We start from the raw sequence: 9,629 nt of genomic DNA, 5'->3' as shown, positions 1-9,629 counted from the left end.
TTCTTAATCAGTGCCAGAGTTTACTGTGTTGTTATAACAAAGCCAATTTTCAGCTCCCCTTTCCCCTTTTTATTCCCTCTTCAATGAAATCCCTGTCCTTTAATGTATTTTTCAATACTTAACTGAAGCATTAGATATGTATTTTAATAAAACTGAAACTGTTCCTTTTCATTAAATTCTTTATAACTACATCAAACTAATCAAACCAGTTAGTCTACATTCTTGGCAGAGCATTACCTGCTTCTTGACACAAGGAAGTAAAAATACATAATATATATAAAGTAGCATTGGATCAACACCATAGTACCTTATTGTTTGTTGTTATTTGAGAGCAAAGATCAGACAACTCCTTTCAGTATAAGCATTCTTGTTTGCTTTGTTATTGATTCACTGAAAGCGACACATTCTACAGACAAAGGTAAAGTTTTAGTGTCGATGGGAAAAGGAGCAATGAAGAAATATTAGTGGGCGGCCCTTCATGTCGTTTAAGAGTGGGAACTGAGGAAAGCTGTTGCGCAAGAGAATTAAGTGTGAGACGCTGAGGGAACCGGTGTGGCTTCGATTGCAATGGCAGGACAGGCCTTTATTTCTGCCTGGACTTGTCTGAAGTGCAGCGGGAAAGACAAGACAATTTTATCGCCATGGTAGTTATATACTAATTTGTATAACATTGAACAAGTTTCATAGTGGCAGATATTCTCAGATGATTGAAAATATTTATATCAATCATAGTTGCTTATTTTATAGCAAAATGTACTCGCTAGTAGTTTTTCAGGCTTGCCTCCCAACAAATACACACCTTTTTTTGCTGCTTTTATTTAAGTACTTTGCATTTAGAAGAAATGTCTGACTTAAGGTATCTGATATTTGGGAATTATAGTTAAATTAACATGAATTTCCATGGCAATTTGAAATGAGTTTAAAGAGGTTTTGATGTGTTCTTTCTACCCATTGGCTAATAGGATAATGTATTAATTTCCTATTGCTAATGTAACAGATTAAAATCAGTGGCATCAAAAAACATCTTAAACACAGTTCTGAAAGGCAGAAGTCATGAAAGCATATGACCATGAAATACATAAAAACATGATCAAAGAACGTTTTTTCATAATTGCCCCAAACAGAAAACACCCCAAACATATAACAGCTTATGAGTGTATAAAACAATTGTGACACCACTTAGCAATGCAAACTACTGATGTGTGTAACTGCATGGATGAACCTGCAAACATGCAGACCAACCGAGGCGAGACAGAGAAGAGTGCATTCTGTGTGTGTCCACTCATATAAGGTTTTGGATAAACGAAACTCACCTAGCCATAGAAATCAAAATGGATCTTCACAGATTGCAGGCACTGAAGGGAAAGGAACGTGCGGATAGTTTCTGGGGTAGTGAAGGTATTCCATATCTCAATGAGGGCATTGGGCACGTGGGCACTCACGTTTGCCGCAGCTCATGGAGCTGCATCTCTAAAACCTGTGGATTTTAGTGAATACTACTTTTTCCTTAATAAGCAAATAAAAACAACACAAACTAAATATACAGCATTATTCTAATTTTAGTGTAAATCATATAAGTAAATTTTATGTTTTCTACAAATTACCAAAGGCACATAAATTGATTTATGAGCAAGATTTCAAGTGATAAAATCACAGATATTTTTGTTTTTTTACACTTTCAATATTTTTTAACATTCACATTTTATGATCAAGTCACTTCATAAACAGTGCAATCACACAACTGTCAGTTCTGTGATAAGAGTATTTGTAATTTTTGATGTCCAATTTATATTTACTTACTGAAGTTGTATGTTATTTATTGGTAGAATTTATATTAATTAATTAATATTATTTTATAGTTATAACATGTTTTAATTATCATGCATTTATTTAGTTATATTTTATTTTTATTTTATATTTATATATTTATATAATTTACTTTATTTTCTATTGTATTTATTTATCATTTTACTCACATAATGTTTATTGGAATCCAAACATAATTTATTAGTGTAAGAGTTGTATAATAATTAAGACCAAATAGTAAAGAATGTCTTGAAGAAATCAAGCCTTGATCTTGGGAAGCATAGCAGAACTCTTTCAATGCTGGTTATTTCTAGGGTCCCTCTCCTTGTTTCCCTATCTTTATTTCCACCCTATGTACACTTTCAAGTACATAATTAGTTAGTTAAATTAATAAGTTCTTTTTCCTTCCTCCCTCCAGTCTCCCTGTTGCCTTTTCTCCCACCCCCCTCTCTTCCTTCCAATATAGCAAGACAGCCAGCTATGCATTTTGAGTTTTTGCAAGGTTGACAATCATTCTTTCAATAAGCCTTTTTTGAGAATATTCTTTGTGGAGTTAGACTAGGTAGGAATGAAAGACAAAGATGAACAAATTTGGTCCCTGGCTTCAAATTTTCCATGATTATTATCTAAAGATCATTCTCTAAAGAGCACAAATTATGTTAGTCATATTTTTTTTCCTTAAAGGCATTAGAATTTCATGGCTGAAGCTCTTAGTTCATATACTTTGGAAGTACCATAGAGTATAGTGTGGGTTAAATATTTTCCCAAATTGTTTTCAATCTTGACATTGAAATTCTTTGCAATTCTTTTATAATTGAAATTTCAGAATTTGAATTTTATTACTGCCATCAGTCTAAAATTTCTATATCAAAGTTTTTGTCATGATTTCTTTCTTACTTTCATTCTCTTTTCCTTATCTTCAAGTATATTAATATAGCTATAATTATTTTATTAAATAATAAACTAACAACCTCTTCCCATTTTTATACTGTGTGATTTATAGCTTTTACTATGTGTGTTCAGTGCTCACACAAACTAGTATATATTTCAACACCAAACTCATGGTTGCCTTTGTATGCAGGGCACAGAGAGATGCACAAAAATGAGCAAGAGTTGAGAGAGAGAGAATATGAGAATGACAATGAATTAGATTTGCTGGGAATCTAAAGCAGCTGGCCAATAGAATACCTTAGAAAGTCAATGAACTTTCCTACACAGTGGCTTTAAGCTTTCACTTATTAGCTTCTGTTTACAGACAATTCCTTTTCTGTAGCAAATAAGGGCACCAAGATGTAGTGACCAACCATTGAGATACTCAAGGAAGCCAAGCAATGATAGGAAGAAGTAAGTGGCAACTCAATAGGGAGAAAGTTAAGTAAGTAAATAAATAAAGTTTAGTCACTAAAAGATGTCTAGATCAGTAAAAATCTCTAAAGACCTTGAAGGTCCTCAAGGCAATACTTTCTAATACAAGACCATAATTCATATTCATAATAACCACTTCAACTATCAAAAATGTTTTTAAATTTTATATCTTCTTTTGAAGAAGGAGTGCAATAATTCAGTGAATATATTTTTCTTCCCAAATAGTTGACATTGTTTATGAATTTGATCAGTGAATAGGGAAAATTCCATCAATATAGGCAGACTTTTATGAAATACTTTATTTCCTAATAAGTGTAAATAAGACAGTCACTCACTTCTTCTTGGATCTAATCCTATGCATATATTTCTTTATAGACTTTGTCTATTTATGTGCTTACTCCTATTAATGAGATTTTCTTAAATAAAGGCATTGTTCTAAGTAACAATAATCAGAAAGACTTGCCTTTACTGTGTATTGGGGAATCACTTTAAGTTTACCATTCTTTGTCATCTTTAGTGACAAAGTTCTTAGAAGTTCTTACCATAAATATTTTTGTATTCCTGAAGTTACTTCATAGTCAAGAATATGAGTTGATCATATGATCTTCTGTTTGCAATGTGCCATGTCAATTATTCACTTGAGGTTTTTTCATTAATTCATCTAATTTTTCTGAATGTCTATAACATTTCTTGGCTATTGATACCATCAATGTTCTTCTAAAATCATGAAATTTAAAAGTACAAGACTTTATAAGTCTTTTAAAATATTACTTGTTGCCTTTCTTTCACTATTAGAATTCTTTAGGCAACCACCAAACTTGATTACAATTTGGTTGTCAATCCATATTTGGTGGCTTATTGTTTAGGGCTTTTAATCTTCTTCTTTTTTTTTTCTTTTGTGTGTTCTTTCAGGTCATTCTAATTCATTCCTCTTTCTTCTGTTAACCCCAATGGTCCTTCCCTATGAATACAGTTTTCGTGGGATGCCCAGCATGGTTCCTTGGCCTTCCTAAGCTAAGTGGTAGCTAATGCCTCAAAGACCAACATCTAAATTAGCAAAAATGAGTCATGTAGGAATGCGGGGAGATTCTAGACTTTATGCCATCCACCAAAGTAAGGACTGGTAATAAAGTATTTTTTCTTTATGTGTTAAATTTAGGTGATTGTCTTTGAGTTATTCCCATTCTCTTCTAGTGTAAATGGCTTCCTCCATGTGAGAAAGAAAAATGTCTGCAACAACTCCAGGTTCCATCCCCTTTATCATTTATATTCCCAGAAGGGACAGATACAAAATCTCTTTCATGGTGCATGTATTAAACCTTAAATAAAAGTGATTGGCCTTGTGCTTGAGTCCCACCATCATTCTTGAACCAATCACAGAGTTTGGAGGAAAGAAGATTATCTGATTGGCCAGCCTAAAGTATGCCTCGCCTATGGAAGGAGAGAGGCAGAGTAACATGTTTGCCTGTCCCCTCACAGCTGAACAGAAGAAGAAATTGTTAAGCAGCTAGCCAATGGCCATTATAGGGAGTATTTCAGGGCACCATTTTAATACAAACCTGGCTTTATTTGTAATTTTAAACACACAAATTCTACACTTAAAAAGTGCCATATTGTGTCAAATGCCCATCACTTCGACCTGGAACTTTGTAATAAATGTCTTTCTTTTCTAAATGGAACATGGTAAATTGTCCCCCTGACTGTAGATTGACTTTAAAAAACAAACAAACAATAAAAAACAATGTAAGTCTGTTCATAGTGCCTAACAATTACAAGTAACAACACATAAACAAGGAACATGAAAAATCAAGATCACATAAGAGCAGAATCATTTTAACAGTAGTGAGATCTATTCTAAATCCATTAGCAAAGCTTCAGTGGGTACCAGTAATGAGTTTTACAGCACCTAAGTCAGAAACACTAAATAGGCTGCTAGTTCACCACAGAAGATTCATTAATCATTTATGTTGCCTGCAAAACTGGTCTGTTAAAATGGACCAAGTACGTAGTGGAGGAGAAGCTGACCCGTGAAATTTTCAGACATGAGGACCACACAGATGTTACCACTGATGGCTGTGATAAGAAACTGAAGGTTGTTGATACAAAAAGAAGGAAAGGTTAGGAAAAATGACTTTGCATAATTCTAGTCAGACAAATGTTTCTCCACTTAAAGTACCTAGAGAAATGGCCAGATGCTTAGCATAAAACTTCACTAGAAGCTCTCTTCTCTGGCTTTTAAACCTGATCTGTTGGTTTCACCATGACCTTCGCCACTTGGTAAGTCACAATGACCCTTTCCACTGGCCACTGAACTCTTGCAGAGAACAGGCATCTGGGCTATTCCTACACGCTTCACCTATCACCTGTTGATAAAGGTGCTTACTGAGAGCCAGGCACATTCTCCTCCATGTTCTACCTTGGATATCTTCCAGCGCTTCCCTCAAATTTATTCTATCTCCTTTTTCATCGTTTTCTGTTATTCAGGAAGCTGAACTACAAGCACTTATTTGTCAGAGGGCTTCCTTGCTCTCCAGATTTTCCTGGTTTCAGCCAGTGAGAATTACTGGCAGGAGATTAAAAGGAAGGATGTATTGAGTACATATAGTCCCAATTCCTTCCCCGTGGGATCACACTTGGGCTTCCTTTGCCCAAAAGTCTTTCTCTGACAGGAAGTCTTCTTGTTGGCTTCTGATAACCATACCCTGTCTTTGCTGTCAGGGCGATGGGTATTAATGGCACTCAGTTGTTGTCAGCCCTAGTGTATTACCTTCTTTCTGTGTTTCCCCCACTTTGCCTACATTTTTGTTCATAGTCCCTTTAAAGAACTTGCCTGATCCACTTTCTGTGCATCAGCTGTTCCATGCAGCACCCTGCCTGATATGCTGGAGAAATAAAAAGAGTGTGGGTGCTGGCAGGGGATAGTCCCGGATGCAAATCTTGACTATCATTTTCTATGCTGAAAGGAGACAGCCAAAAATCTATAGTATGTTTTCAAATTCCAATTTCTTCTCTATAAAAATGTAGGTAATAATAAATTCCACTTGATAGGCACACAATCTGCTTTGACCACCACAGGGAGAATCAATTATTTATAGCTTTTCTGTTTAACGCAGTGCCTGGCACATACTTAATGCTTTTTATGTTTCGGTAAATGAATACATTATTTTATGAATGAGAGACAATATTTTCTCATACAGACACACTTCCTGGTAGATTTGGCAGTCATTAATCAGATAAGTCCTCCACAGCCTTTAGGAAGGATATTTCTTGAGTGAGAACCCACTGAGCTCTGTCTGAGGAACTTCCACTAGTGTCATATCCCATTGGCTTAGCACACACTCTAAAATCACTCATGCAGAACTGAAGTGAGCTCAAATGAAAGGTCACAAAATGATATACACAGGTGTGCAGTATTTTGGTCTCAGAGCCATGTGGGCTAGGGTTTAGAAACTATCTGACTTCCTAGTCCATTAGACTTACTATAAAATGGCATATTTGCTCATTATCCTGGTGGGCTCCATAGTGACATTTAAAATTTGCTATGTAACACATATAACTTTATATCATACTTACTGTACACCAGGCTTGTTCTAATTAATATATATATTCCTATTATCCTCTGATATAGTTACCCTTTCATTATCCCCATTTTACAGAGAAGGAAACTGAAGCACACAGACGTTAAGTAACTTGTTTAATGTCCCATGGCCAATACATGGTGAAATCAGAACATGTACAACTTAACTATTAGTCTGTAGTGCCTGTAGCAGAGACAATGTTGTGTATTCACTGCAACTTTTCCTTTTCCAGATCACAGAGAAAGGCTGCATTTCCCAGGGTGCTCTACAACTAGCTAGGGCCCAAGGATGAGTTCTGGCCTGAGTAAAGTAGGCAACCATGAAGTAACCCTGCCTTCAAGTCTTCGCCTTTAAAAACATCCCGTGCAGTCTTCCAGCTCTCTCTTTGTCTTCTGTGGCAACCTAGAAAGCCAGGGGTTCCACATGGGACCACTCTGAGATGGAGAGGCTGCCCAATCCATTTTCAGCCCTTATGGGAATGAGAGATAAACTTTTACTGCTTTAAACCACTATGATGTGAGGATACATTTATTTGTACATACTTTGGTATTTTGCATCAAATTGCTTTAAAATACAGCTATAATGTATGGCACTGGCTTCATTGTTAGGTAACAAGATGGTCAGCATCAGAGGCCGGGATATATGAGAACCTAGTTATCCATTTTATACTTTGGAAGAGCAAATGGAAAAACTATTGCCTGGAGTAACTTGGGAGACAAAGTGCCTTCAACTTGCAGTTTTAGGGGAAATTCATGAATAGGATAAAAGCACTAGTGTCTGTTGGTTATTATTGGCTGCCTTTAGGAAGGTTATTTTTTTAAAAAATCAGAAGAGAACTGGCCAGTATATAAGCAGAATTGAAAGAAAGAGGAGAGTCCAGAAATTGGGGTCTTACTATGTTAAAAGATGTGAAGTAATTAAATATGAGACATTGGAAGGCATTTTTTAAAAAGTTTTAATAAAATTTCTCAGTTGAATGAAGTGATCTGGGATGAAGCATTTAGGCTTCCCACCTATAGTTCCAGAGAACCTTAAAGAAGTGGCCATTGACTTAAGAGACAGGGTAGGGCAGGCGCAGGGTAAGGAAGTGGAGGAACACATCAAGCTTGAGAATTCTTCCTATCAAAGAACTTTTGTGTGGTTGCTGGCACATGGGATCGAAAGAGAGATCAGAAGCATAGTAATTTTCAAAGAGATTGTACTGCTAAAGAAACCACAACTCTAGTTTAGAAAAATTCTTTGACTGTATGAGACCTAAAACAATCCTTAGGGCCCATACTTTTGAGGAAGAGAGTCAGGTTTCAAAGGCTGTTCAACTCCAAAAGAAGCCACGGTGTCTAAAGCCCACATCAGATGTGGCCAAGGAGAACAATAAAAATGGCTGGTGGCCATGTCAAATTGCCAGGTGTAATGTGTCAATTTAACAGCATTATGTTACTTTAAATGATAAAAAAAGCCCTTTTCACCTCAAAAATGTCAACTTGATAAAAAGAAAAATAGACAATAAAATCACCCCAGACATTACAACAATTTAAAATACCCCATGGCAGTTGCTTCTTTGAAAATAATGATCGCTAGTTCCTCATTCAGTAAGTGTCTAGTAATTGTCCAAATACTCAAGGAAACTGAAATTTCTGTTAATATGCAAGTGATACTGGCACAATAGGATTGATTTCTAGCCAGCATTATATCCCTATAGTCTTACCCACGTTTGGTTTCAGTAAGCACAGCCTGGCTTATTAGAATGAGGTATTCGGAGCAGTGTGCCCAGGAGGTAGAGTGCACAGGAGAAATACTGCTTACATTTCTCTACTCCCAGTCTTACCTAAATGCCTGGTAGACACATTGTTTTATCTTGAAATAAACATATTACATTGTGGATTTACTTGTGACATTTAGATGAATTTTTTAGATAAGTTAATGGAACTGCCAATATATTTATTTTTGCAGTGTTGACGTACTTCAGCTGCCCTGGGCTGAATCACTTGGCAGGAACAAGTTTGTGAGTCTAAGTGAACTGAGAAAGTGGGAGATGAGAGGGAACAGAAGGAAAGAAGGTGTGTGGGAGGCATCTTACAATTTAATAAGATGGATATTGCTGCCTCCTAATGCTTATATAGAAAATCCCACTAGCCTTTGGCCACCAGGTAGTACAAATTCAGCACTGGGATGTCTAAGGCTGTATGTTCCAAGTAATTGTGACATATGATGTCTCCTGGGCAGAATGAAGGGGAGTGATGATGGCCCACTAAGCCCTTTACCCCTTTTTATTTCCTTCCCCTCCTCCCATTTAGCTCTTCAGTTCAATTTAAATGAACATAATTCAAAATGTTATGACTCCATACAAAACTGTATCTATTTCTAGATGAATAGAAGGAAGGAAGGAAAGAAGGAAGGAAGGAAGGAAGGAAGGAAGGAAGGAAGGAAGGAAGGAAGGAAGGAAGCAATGAAGGAAGGAAGGAAGGAAGGATCAGAATAATTACCCACTCCATCTCAACCATTCTCCTGCCACGTGGTGGACACAAGACCAAGACCACGCTACCTGGGGATAGCAAAAGGTCATTTAGTCATAGCCAACAGGGTACACTGTATTTTGCCTGGAGTTAGGTAAGTGGAAGAATGAGGATCTGGGCTTGCAGTGACCATGCTTCCTATCATGGGATGAGAGTCTGTAGAAGTAACCAAACAAAGGCAAAGAGAGCCCAGAGAAGGCTTAACCCTTTCAGCCCTGGATCCAAAAGAGCCACAATCTAGCTGTAGCCCCTGAGTCCCAGTTTCATTCACTGCTTCATTGAGTCTGAGTTGAGTTTCTGTTTCTTGCCATTCAAAGGTTCTGGGCTGAAGCAGTACTATGGAGAGCTACAGGCCCAGAACTGGACA

This window comes from Pteronotus mesoamericanus, unplaced genomic scaffold, assembly GCF_021234165.1.
Source record: "Pteronotus mesoamericanus isolate MK-2021 breed Mesoamerican mustached bat unplaced genomic scaffold, CSHL_Meso_final scaffold_174, whole genome shotgun sequence".
Lineage (NCBI taxonomy): Eukaryota > Metazoa > Chordata > Mammalia > Chiroptera > Mormoopidae > Pteronotus > Pteronotus mesoamericanus.
Note: the sequence above shows the minus strand (reverse complement) of the source record.